The following is a 13,365-nucleotide window of genomic DNA, read 5'->3' on the forward strand; positions in this document are numbered from 1 at the left end:
TATCTTTAATTGTATTATACATAGTAGGAAACAGTCAATAGGATCAAGAAGGAAAACTACATCCATAAGGTAGACAATGTTGCAGGAATTTCAGAAGAAATATTTTGTTTGTTTATGAACTGGAGGAAAGTACAACTTTGACAACATAGGAGGTCAAACTTTGCCCAGGCTTACAACTGCTGCAAAATTCTGACTGAGTCATTGTAAAAAATATGCCAGTATCTCCCATCTTTGCTTCTGAATTCTGATTAATTCAAAAACCACTGGTCATCTTCCCTTCATCATCCTACATTTCTGATATTTCAAAGTGGCTTTGTCCAGATATAATCCTTTTGCTCTGATGAGCCAGCCAGCAGAAATCCCCAGTCCAGCACTGCTCAGTGACTGAGAGGCCCTGAATCACTGCTGGGAGGGCTGGCAGCAGCCAGCAGCCACACCAGAAAGCACAAATTGCTGCACTGGAAGAGTAAACTGCCTATTATTATAAATAACATTTGTTTCCTTTCTCTTGTTACAGCTGTCACCTTATAGATCTAACTATTTTGTGCTTCCTTTTTTTTCAACTAAATTAAGCCAGACAGGTGCTTCATACACTGTGGGAACCACAGAACAAACCAAGAAAAATAGCAGGAAAAGCTAGTCTGTGAAAAGGTACAATACAAAGAGACAACAATAAGAACAATTTTTAGAAAAGCATGCTGTAACAGTGAATTCTCTACAGGAACTTCCTACCCTGGTTACACATCAGATGGTAGATTCAGTAACTACAGAATTGCAAAATACTACTTTTTTTTTACTCTTCATGTGGTTAGGTGAAAACCCGTGACACTTTTATCATATAATATATAAGTAAAACTGAATATTTTGTAGGTGGCAATAGTACACAAGTTTCACTAGACCTTTAGGATAAATTATTTCTCTCCATCTGTTGTACAGCTCTGTCATTGACTCAGCTTTGTTAATAGAACCTTAAATTCTACTGTCCCCTAAGAAAAAAATGCATCTAGCTACTTTCAGCTCAGCAATAAATTTCAACCCATCTTGTAAACTATCATGAGTTACAGTAATCTTAAAAACAGCAAGGTACATGTTTCAGAATAGTCCCAGATCTGCACAAGCAATTCTTCACCTGAAATGCAACCTGTCAATCAGTACACAAGAGAAGAGTGAACCTTGAAGGTCTTTCAGAAGACAGAAATGCTTTTAGAGAAGCAGCTGAGGATGTTTGTGCCTCACCACCCATATCACAAGGTTCCAACCCCGCTGCCTCTGATTTTCCCCTGCTGCCTTGCACCTCTCATTAGCCATCCACATCAGAGCAAAATGAGTGCGAACATTGTTATGGTCTGATCTGCTACACTTATTGTTCAAGTACAAGCAGTTATTCAAAGAATTGAGTCCTTGGAGGAAGATGCACTACATACATCTCAAGCAGTGAAAGTGATCTGGACACAGAATTCCAATGGCTGTTTTCCAAACACAAGCATGTTTCAAACTCTGAGCATCGTGAGTGACCTGGAGAAATTTTTAAGAGAGTTTCTGTATATGAATGCACAAATTAAGTTGAAAATTCATAGGACAAGAAAAGCTATTTCAGTTTTGCTTGTGCAATGTGCACACAGTTTACAGCTGTGTATCATATTATTAATGCATTTTTTGCCCACATAAAAACAGGTATCCTATGGTGACACTTGTAATCTTTACCCAAAATTTTGCTGGTCTGCTAAACAATGTTCTCCAGTTTTCATTAAAACAACACCTCTTCTCCCATTGCCATCCATCTGCAGCCTAAACCTTCATTTCCTCGTGGACACTCTCTGCCAGACAGATCCCTTGCCTCTAGAAAATGCATTTGAAAGGTAAGAGGGATAGAGATGCAAAGAAACTATCTTAATTTTAGGTGTTGAGCTGCAGAGTCTAATCCTCAGTGCCACTACATTCAGAGGAGGCAGGCTGGCACCTTTATTCTGCACAGACTGCATAAAAACCCAACACCCTGTTTCAGTTTCTGAATTTTGGTAACATGAATTCTCTTCCCTTACTCCTCTATCAGGACACATTTTGATTTTTTTAATTTTTTTTTTATTTTTCATTTCTCAGAAATTCCTTACTATATCTGAAAGAATAAAGCCTCAACAAACAAGCACTGCAACACAACTAGGCCAGCTTAAGACTGAGGTTTCCTATAAAAATTATTAGTACTTGACCACCTTGATAAATCTCCCACAAAACAAGCACCTACCCTGAGCACATTTAGTTTAAAAGTACCCCAGCTCATTTAAAATGATAATTATTCTGGGGTAAGTTGACAGCAGTTGTTTAAAGGTGAAAACAACCTTTAGATTTGAAAAACCCTTGCTTAATCTCCAAATTGACTTTAGAACTTCAAAAAAAATGTCAGAGCGGACCTTTGACTCTTAACTAATTACAGGGTTTTTACAGATTTGAGCCCAGCTATTTTGAAGAGAGAAAGGAAAGAAAGCTAATGAAATTTTGGCTTCCACTCAGCATTCACCAGATCTGCTGTGCTAAATCAGTTAATCCAGAAAAACCAGCTGAATCAGTCAATCATTGACAACTTGCAGCTCCACAGTGGAGACAGGAAGCAAGAGGCAAGCAGGTCAGAAGTGCCTCTGCCTGCGGATGGAGGAGAGCACACGATGGGGTGACAGCACAGGTGCATCTGCAGGTGCTTACTGCTTGTGCTGCCTGGAGGAAGCAGGATCTGCTCTGAAAAGACAGACCCAAGAAGATGTCTAAAGAGAGAGAACATGAAAAGGGATCAAGGAACTCATTTAAATTAGGTTCAGGAAGGCTCCAGGCAGCAGCAATGATACCAGGACTTTTTCCAGCATCAGGTTATAAATCCATGCCTGGCAGACTATGAGCTAAAAATACATCTCAAAGAGATGCTATCAGCAGAGAACTTGGAGAGCTCCCAGAGAAAGGCAGTACCTGGCATATAGGTGATAGCCCTGTTTTAAGCATTGGGCTAATTATTCATATTCTCCTGACCCAGAGATTTGCAGGGATTTCATTCAGCTGGGAAAAGCTGGGTCTAAACTTTTACTTCCATGGCCTGAAGGTTGCTGGAGCTGGGTTCTGCCGAGCTATCTAGGAAATACTCTTTGCAGAGAAAGCCTCAGCTCTAACCAAGAGTGCTTGGGTTTAGAGGAAGATGAATTAAACCCTTTCCACATATATTTTATCTGCTTCCTGCAGGTCAGCAGGGGGGCAGCCTGCCATAAAGATAGGTCACAAGCCACTCTTTCCTATACAGAGAAACCATTTTTCATACCAGCAAAAAGGAAATAGCATGCTTGCAACCAGGAGCCTCACCTGATGGTCCTCACTCCTACATACAAGGAAAATGCTTCCAGAAACCTTAGTAAGTCATAAAAAAACTCAGAAAGTGACTACCTGCTGAGCTTGTTTGAACCAGAATTATCCATTAGCTTGAACATTTCTTAAGCCTCCCCTACTTTACTTCCATGCCAAAACAGATCTAGGAGCTGTCACCATATGTTGATAGTATTCATTTACTTATGCATTACTTCTTCTTTTTACTGAACAGATGCCACTGCAATTTGGAGAACTCAAGAGTTTTTGCTTTCTTTCTTTTCCTGACATATATTAAACTAAAACTAATAGTTGAGAACTCAGCATCCTGGGTTTGGTATTGCTCTGTAACAAGGAAAAGCCAGAAACTGAATTTCACATACAGAATTTTCCATGTGTCCAGAATAAATTCCTGTTGACAATATCTTCTTACACCCATGAAAGCAAATTGCTAAAAAGCTGGTTTTAATAAAAGATGATTGAAACCCCTCCTGCCTCTTTAACTACCACCCACACATGTATTGTGAGTATTTTGGCTCATATATTTGAAAAATATTATCAGCCCAAAAAGTCCTATTTTAATAGGGGGTGTTGACTATACAGAGGTAGATAATGCAACAAAATAAATGTTTTAAGTATCATCCTCCTTTACAAGGCCCCTGTAAAACCTTACCCGGAATACTGTGCACAGCCCTCATCTCCCAAGGGCAATAAAAATTAATTCAATCTGGAACAGATCAGAGAAGGGTTTCTAAGGTGCTCAAGGAAGTGGAAGGCTGATGTTAGTAAAGAAGGCTAAAAGAAGGCTAGATCACACACCCAGAGAAAGGAAGTCTGAAAGTGGATCCTAAGGTTCTCTATTAATTGATCAAAAGGTAAACAGAAAGGATGGAAAAGGAACTATTCAAAGTTAGAGTCAATGTCAATGGAAAAGCAAATGGCTATAAACTGACTGATCATAAATAAATTTCAACCAGAGGTGAAAAAAATATTTCTAAGCAACAAAGAAATCAAATTTTGGAAGCCTCCTTCAGCAGAGAGGGAAAACACTTTAAGTGCAAGATGAAGCTCAGTGGATTTGTTTGGTAATAGCAGCAAATTAGATTAAATTACACAGTCCTCTCTGTTCTATATCCCCTTTTTTTCCAAGAGAGAAACTGAGAATATTTGTAGATATTTGCACATGAAGTGTACAAGGATTAACATAAGATTCCATGTGTACAACAGTTTTTTCACCCTTATGAAAGAAGCAATTCACACTGCCTTCAAAAGAAATCATAATGCAAACTACAAAATCTAGACAATTATTTCCAGATTAAGCCTCAGGTTAATTTCCAGATTAATGCAGCAAATTACATTGCTGAGGGATTGATGTAGTTTTAGCTCTCAGAAAGCTTTTTTGCTACTATCATCTTAAAAATCATAAATAAACACTTCAAACTGAAGTGACAAATGGTTACAGCTGGATTCAGCCTTATAAGATGAATGTGTAGCTGGTCAATAATCCATTCTTTCATTTGATTTCATGTGTTTATTTTTAAATGCTACACTGCTGATTTGGTTAAAAGGTGTTTCAAAATCAGTGAATCACTGATAATCCTCAGGTAACCAGGGGCTATTTTATATCCAATTAAAAAAGGAGATTTAAATACATTTAAATAAAATATCAGGAGATAAGTATTCAGTGGAATGGCATATCTTTAACTTCAGTTTGAAAATGAGTGAAAAGCAAGATAATACAGTAAAAATACCCTTTCTGAAGTATTTAGAGAGGTGAGCCTACTCTGAAAAATGTGGCCTTTAAATTTGTCCTATCATCATTTGGAAAAGTAAAATGAGAGTCAGTGATTTTGTAAATATTCTCAGATGGGGGGCTGGAAATCACAAAGTGATCTGTCTGGATCTGAGCACAGGGATGCTTATTTCAAGGAATGAAGCAAATTTCCTTTCAGAGGTTTCAGCAGCAGTGTTTAAAACATTTCACTGTCTGAGTTTGGGCTTTTGCTTTGCTTTTACGGAAGCACAGATGTCTGTCCTGTAGTTTCATCTCATTTTAAAGGATAAGTGGGAATAGTGAAAACAAGATTCTAGTGATGCAGCAGGATGGACATTAGTATAACAGGAATAGCGGTGGCTGCTACTTCTGCAAAAAAGTTCAGGCCACATTACTAAATTTCAAGGCTTTCTCTTTTGGGGGATGGGGTCTCTGGAGGGCAAGAGGGAATGGTAAGAGTTTAAAAAGTCCAGACCCTGGTTGCCTACAAAGTTAATCTTTCTTTGGAAACATAAGCAAAATACATTCTTTCTGGAAAAAGGGAGAGCCAATTTAGCATTAAGGGGTACAACCTGGTTCTTACAAAGGCTGGAAATCTCACCATCCAATCTCTTGATATCAAAGCCTCCTACAATATGACCTTGTGTTCTGAATACAGCTTGGATTTCTCCCTTTGACACCTCTCTGGAACAGTGAGCATTTTGCTACCAATGCCAAGCTTCCAGTTTGGAGAAGAGAGTTATTTAGTGGAGTGAGATGGGTGGAGTATATGTTCTAGGATTTGACTTTTGGGGCAAAAGTTCTGTTCTCAAAGTGCTTGCAATTGAGAGCTCTGGGGTTTAGCGTCCTTAGAAGTCCTTTTTGAAGCCTCTGTTCCTTATTAACCACTTTTTTGTTATCAGCAATTTGTGTAGAAAGCTGACTTCTGCAGTGTTATGTTGATTCACACCATTTATCCCAAAATAAGAAAAAAACTTAGTTAGTAATTTTATTGTTTGGAACTCTTTTAAGAGTAAATTCCATGGTTACCGATTCTTCCAGGCTTGAAGGAAATTAAGAAAAAAAAAGACAATAAAAAAGTAAATGGACCTTTATGTTCCAAGTCTTTAAACTCCAAGAATGGTAATACACAGCATTTGGTACCTAACCTCATACCACAATTTCAGCATAATTTATGCAAGAATACTTGTGTTTATTATAGAGAAATTCTGAACACAAATTGAAAAGTCTGACTTTCAAAATAGTCCATGAATTTTCATGTTATCTGATCATCTCCTCCTCTAAGGATCATTTTCTCAGATCATTCTCCAGCCTTCACTCTACCCCACAATTAGGCTGAAAATCTGATCCCCTCCAGCTCCCGTATCTAAGGCAGCATTCTATATTTTTCTGCATCTAATGTTATTTTCAAATTTATTTTCTGCTTCTCATGCAATTTTTTATTCATTTATTTCCTGTTTTGCCAGGAACTCTGCAAAGGCAGCAATTTTGTAACATTTTGTGGCACTGAGTATGAATACAGTGTCTTTCCAAATCTTTTGTTGATGTCACTACATGTATTATAAACAAAATCTGTTCAAGTTGTTTGGCCTGCTGCACTTCTTGTGAAAGAACATGCATAAACAGATTACAGTGATAACATATTTCTCATCAAAATTTGGGAGTTACCACACAAACTTTTCCTTGGTAACAGGGTTTTGTCTTTCACTTCCTTTAAGGCTTCAGTTAACCAATTGATTATCTCTAGAGTGATATGTGCTTCCTCCTGAGAGTTTACTGTTCAAAATTCACTCTTTGGGGGGATATTTTGACATTATCAATAGTTCCTTAAATAGCAAAATTCACATTCCTCAAAGATGGTGCCTTTCTATATTATTTCCCACAGGCTCTTCATAGGATAGCTCCCTTGTTTGCAACCCTGTTGAGCTCTGGTTGTTCTCAGGGTAGTGCAAACCAAGCAGTGCCAGCTCTCAGTGCCTGGCCCAGAGGACCAAAGCCAAGACTGCAATGGTCAGTACTTGCTGAAAGTGCTGAATGAGAGCTCTGCTCCAGAGTGGTCTGGCCAATGGTGCTCCCCCAGGGCTAAAAGCTGTGAGAGACCATCCATCACTTTTACATCCCAGATCAATACCTTTTTCAATTCACAAGCAATATCCCATATTGCCAGTAGATCAGAGGAATTCAGGCATGGCTAAACAGAGATTTACCATTCATGCCTTAGCCAACAGGAAATTAACTCATTTTAAAGATTCTCAAAACATTGTGGAACCAAAGAATGAGGCTGAAACAAGTAAACAGGAGTTTTCAACAAGTTAAAAAAATTGTATAGAATGCATTTTCACAAGAGAGGGGGAGAGCGCAGGAGCTAGGGATAAAGTTCCTCAAATGCTGTTTCTTTCTGTGGGGATATCTACTTATTTTGCTTTCATTAATTATTTCCCCTGTGTTTTTTTAATCTTTCCTCCTGAAATATTTCAATAAAAGTTAGATTAAAATAGGATTTGAGGGAGTGCTATTAAGAATTGGAATTTTCATTGTCTCAGTGTAAGGATTTATTTGCTGTCTTGGCTCTCTTCTCACTTTTGTTGGTTACAGAAACTTTAAACACCCACCCAGTAAGGCATGTTAGATTATTAACTCCTGAGTGTGAAAAATGCAGTTTCCCTCAAATAACATATGCCATCCAGCTGGTCCAAACCAGAAAAACAGCAACCTCATCAGTTACTTACAAAGGGATTAGGAATTTAAGAGCAAGATTATGATCCAGTGAATAAAGGGATAAACAACAAATAATCAAACCTAGACTCCCTCTCAGTCTCTGCTTCTGATTCACTTTGAGATTTCAGGTGTCTCAACCTCTCTATCCCAGACTTCCTCCATCTGTAAGGGAAAAACATATTCTTTGCAAAGTATGTGGAAACATGAGTAAAAACTCAACGGCAAAGTTACCATAGCAGTTACTGATTGAATATAATGCAAATAGAGCCTTGCTGTACTCTAACATTGTAACATTTAGATACTTTCATGAATGCTACCAATAAAATCAAAGTTCTCAAGTTATTTTGAATAAGAAAATGAAAATAATGAAGAAATTTGCATACTGCTGTACTTCTTCCAAAACATACAAATATAAGATGATAACTTTTCAGATGCAGTAATTAGTCATATTTCCAACTCCATACAATATTTATTGTATGCCTCCTTTCAGCATCTTTCTCACCACATGTTCTTTACAGTGGAATGGTAAAGCGGATAATATTTAGTTCATAGAACCATGCAAATGAAACATCCTAGCCTATTAATACCTAGGGTACTTAGCTCCCATTGCTCTGCAGCTTGCAGGCTTAACACTATACATCACTCTGGACAGAAACAGCTTTTAAATTAAAATAGAATAAAATAAGCAGCCATAGAGATATTTTTAAAATAGAAATTAGACGTTAGCACCTGAAAATAATACAGAGAGATTGACAATGAAGACATGTCCTTTACAGAATGGGGATTCAACCCACCACTACATCTCCTGACTTTTTTTTAAGTTTGAGAAGGAATTTGAGGTTGGGCCACACACACTCCAGATCAGTGCTTGGGCCATGAGGCAGGTCATAGTTTGGAAGCTGGTTAGTCACCGGTTTAAGTAGAAATTCCAACCAGAATATAAGGGTAGGCACTTGCAAATAAAAAACATTCTTAAATAATCACTCCTTTCTGTTTCTGTCCATAAAAATTGAAAACCCTTGCTTGTCTTGAATTATTCAAAGTGGTTAACCTTCACAGAACCAAAGGAACAATGTATACATTGACAACCCAATACTTGTGTGAGTCTTTTCAAACATGTACCTACTTGTAAAAAGAAACTATTCAGCTTGTAGTACCAGTTCTAAGTTCCTGATGCCACAGCCTCAGTGTATGGTCTCCTGATATGACCCTGTTTTCCTTGATTTTCCCTCAATTAGAGCAAGGAAAAATATTTGTAATTTTGCACCAGGTTTTTTAGTATTATGTGGAAAGTCAACATTATTTACTAAAATAATTTCACTATGAAACAGTTGGTTTTCACATTGAACTACTTTCATTTGTAATTATTGCATTTTTGAGCAGTCAAAATTTAGCCAAAGAAAATGTTATTTTGGATTACACAGAATAAAAACAGAATAAATTGCAGAAAGTGTCTATTTCACCAGCAAAACTAAAAACTCTTATTTTTGAACGCATGAGAAGTCATACTCCTCTATAATTCTTTCTGACACCTCCAAGGTCATCTATTCATACAGTTTTGTCTCAGGTATTCATTATTTCCATTAGAAGATCTCATCTCTGTCTTTTCCAGATTCTGAGGGCTCTCACCCATATCCTCTTTTACCTTAAAATTTACTTATTTAATCTAAATCAGAAGTGTAAATATCAACTTCCTGCAGATTGTTTAAAGCTCTAGCTTAATTCTGCAGACCTATCTTACACAACTCTAGATATAATCTTGCCTATCTGATTGTTGGCTCTCAAAAAGAGGAGGTTTTGGAGGTGGTCACCAGAAGGGACCCCACCAGAAAGGTGAAGTGAGACTATTTACAAGAGAGTGGAGTGACAGGACAAAGCTTTAAATTGACAGACAATAGGTTTAGATTACATATTAGGAGGAAATTCTTTACTGTGAAGGTGGTGAAGCACTAGAACACCCACTAGATGTGGGTGCCCCATACTTGGAAGTATTGGAGGCCAGGCTGGATGGGGGTCTGAGCCACCTGGTCTAGTGCAAGGTTTCCCTGTCCACACCAGAAGGATTGGAACTAGATGATATCTCAGGTTCCTTCCAACCCAAACCATTCTATGATTCTATGGTCTAATAATTTATTCCATACCAAGCTTAACACAGCCATAAAGAATCCATCATTTTTTTCCTGCAAAACTTCATCACTGCATTATATCTCAACAGCCATGAGTGCTGCCAGCCTGCTCTGCCTGCTGGGTATAAACAGAGCATCATCTTCGTCTATAGTACTGATACCACCATCATTGTTACATGTTGCAGCCACTCTCTCCATAACTTTTCTATGAAGAAACAACTCTTCCGTCTACCAGCTCCCAAAAAAAAGAAAAAAATAAACCAGGCTTTTCCTGTGGCCTTTTTTCTGCACTTGGATAGTAATCACACTTGATGATCATTTCTCCCGATTGTCACATCTCTGAATCACTCTCACAGCTCTGCCATCTACTGCATTGTTCATCAGGTATTTATTCCCTCTCTATGGGCTCTTCACAACTTTGTTCCATGCTCACAATTATCTCATATTCAGTTTCAAGAAGTTACCTCCAATCAGCCTACTTGATAACTTTCACTTTCAAACACACTTTGTTTTTTTTCATTATGCTTTTCCCTCTTAGGAAGAATTTAGCAAATCGTCCAAGAAAATCCTTCATTATTCTCCTCTAGATTGCTCCTAAAGTCTTTCTTTGATGTGTCACTAGGCTGTTGATGCATTAAAACCACAATCTATCATTCTGAATAACACTCATATGGGGTGATTAATTTTAGCTTTATTTGACATCCCCAGTATTCTGCAAAGACGATAGAGAGACAAAGATAAGCTAGGTTTATATTCACAATAAGTAGGTCAACAAATCCACACCCATCTTTCTTTTGTGTTGTATAATCAGTGGCAGAACATACAGGGTGCAGAAATAATAGTCTTCTATATCCAGTTGCAAAATTGCACACCAAATTTGTGAGAGGATTAATTATAGCTGTACAGGCACATTTGGTTGTCTTCTTTTTCCAACCTTGTAAAGCAACACCAGTGTCACCAGGCTAAGTTTCAATTACTGCATTCTCTGAGAGACTCCCAGTATGAAAGTGGTGTCACAATTGGTTTACCTCACCTTGACACTGTGCATATTCATTCTGTTAGAGAGATGTCTTTAAGAAAATATTACAGCATACAGCAAATTTTAAAGCTGTTCAATAAAAGTGGGTTTGTTTGCTATGTGCTTCTTTTACTTCAGAGACCCATAAAAGTGGCCAAAAGAGGCAGCAAGATTCAGTTCCAGCATATGGAAGTGAATAAGGTGAGATGTCAATCTTGTAGTGCCTTCCCTTCCTGTGGGCATTTTATATTCCTTATTGCTCCTTTTGAGTCTATATCAGAGCTACCCTTCAGCAACAGAGCAATGGGGACAACTGTAACGTAAAATAAATATAAAACAACAGCCAAAACTCTTTCCTATTCACCTGAAAACCCGATGGCAGAAAAGTGGTGTTGTTTCAGCAGACAGGGCCTCCCAGAGGGTTACAGATAGCTAGGAAAATCTGTGGATAAGGGGGCTGCCAAAAGAATAAGAATAGCAGACAATAAATTTCAAAGTATCAACCAGATCATAGAGGAATCAACAGAAATCGGAGAATGCATTAAGATAAATCAATCTGAGAGCTGAGTGGATGACACTGCTTCCCTCCCCTTTGAGGACAAAACAGAGAAACTGCTTTGCCAGCTGTGTGGTAATGTTGAGATGGGAACTTAAAGCAATAACAGATCAAAATAATTTGGATTTGGTTGATGCAACAAGTTCCTTAAAAGGATTGTTATAGCACTAATTGACAAAGCTTACAGTATCAGCAGCAAGGTTTATACACATGTAAATTAGATCCATCAACATAATCTCTTTTCCATAATCATTTTCCATCAGCATTTTTCAGAAATATTGCAAATTATTTCCATAGTTATTCAATAAAAGAAAAAAATCTATGACAAAACAGGGGGAAAATGGTATTTTTCCAAGCATCTAGTGCATCAACAGATGGCAACAATACAATAAAATTTTTAATGTATTTTTTAAAAAGAACAACCAAACACACATGCACACAAAAAAAATGTCTACACTACACACAAAAGTTAAACCATCTTGCAGAAATTTACTTTGGTAAAAGCCAGAAAAATACCACAGCAAAACATAAAGGTAACAAACTTTTGCAGTAGGAAATGCAAAGGCATATTCCTTCCAAATAATATTAATCCAGAAATCTGCCCTAAAATCCTTCATTATTTTGTCTAGGGAAGTCAGTATATTTTAGCTTTCTCATATATACAAAATTTTTTTATACCTAAATTCACGGCAGTCATTTGCCAGCTCAACCTTGCCCGAGTTAGAACCAATGCAAATATTTACCTGACATCAAAACAGTAATCATCTTGAATTTGGGAAGTCAAGAGCTGGTACGGCGAGAGATCCACAATTAATACCTCAAAGGAAGAGTAAAGCAAGGCAGTTTAAATAAATCAGAAGCCAAGGAGAAATGGAATGCTGCTGCAGTAGCAGAGACTTCTACTCGATCTCCTGAGGGTTCATGCCACAGCTCTTACTTGTGCAAACCACGACATGCATCTGCACTTACGTGAAACATCATCACCTCACATTAAGTCCACAACTCCATGACGACAGGTACTTGTGCCCATTTACAGCTGGAAGATAAAAATCACATTTGTCACTCCCAGGCAGCAAGAAAATTACTACCCTGGGTAATTCTCAAGTAAAATAAGTCCCACAGCCGGAATAATTTCTTGGTTTCGTACTCTACAGGTAGAGTTAAAATATTCCACAAGAAAAGGAAGAAAAAAGGATGATTTCTCCCACAGAAAAGAAAGGTTCTCCCACATCAACGAAAAATATTTAATTATCTTCTCCAAGTTTTTTTTTATGAGAACTGGAGTACATTTACAAGATTTTCACAACAAAAATTTATCTCAGCTACCTGAAACCAATATTGATATTGACATTGCGTGGTATGAAAAAAGATATTAAACAATGCAATTTCCAGCAGCACTGGCCACTTCTGTTAGTGTTACTTATGACATCAGGAATAAAGACAGTATCTAAGGAACTGAAAGGTTTTTGTGGTTGTATGGGAAAAATATATGCTTGTTTTGACTTGTCCAAAGGTACCTGTGTGTTTTGATGACTGAAGATTTAACTGCCTATGTTCAAGTGCCACTGAAGGGTCTGTTCACTTCTTGCTTACATTTTGTCCTCCTAGAAAGCAGTCACTGAAGACAGCATCATTTATCTTCCACAGAGTCATCCACTATGTGGAGCTCAGTGTATAGCTCTGAGGTGGAGGTGAGAGTTTCTCCCGAGACAGCTGTTCTGGAAAGAAACCTGAAAATGGTGAGGTGAAAAAACCTGTAGAGGAAACTGTGAAAAGCAGTCAAGAAAATATCATTTCAGTAAGATGTGGCACAGTTAACAGAAGTGATGGAGAA

The sequence above is a fragment of the Molothrus ater genome, chromosome 3 (assembly GCF_012460135.2).
Source record: "Molothrus ater isolate BHLD 08-10-18 breed brown headed cowbird chromosome 3, BPBGC_Mater_1.1, whole genome shotgun sequence".
NCBI classification, from domain to species: Eukaryota; Metazoa; Chordata; class Aves; order Passeriformes; family Icteridae; genus Molothrus; species Molothrus ater.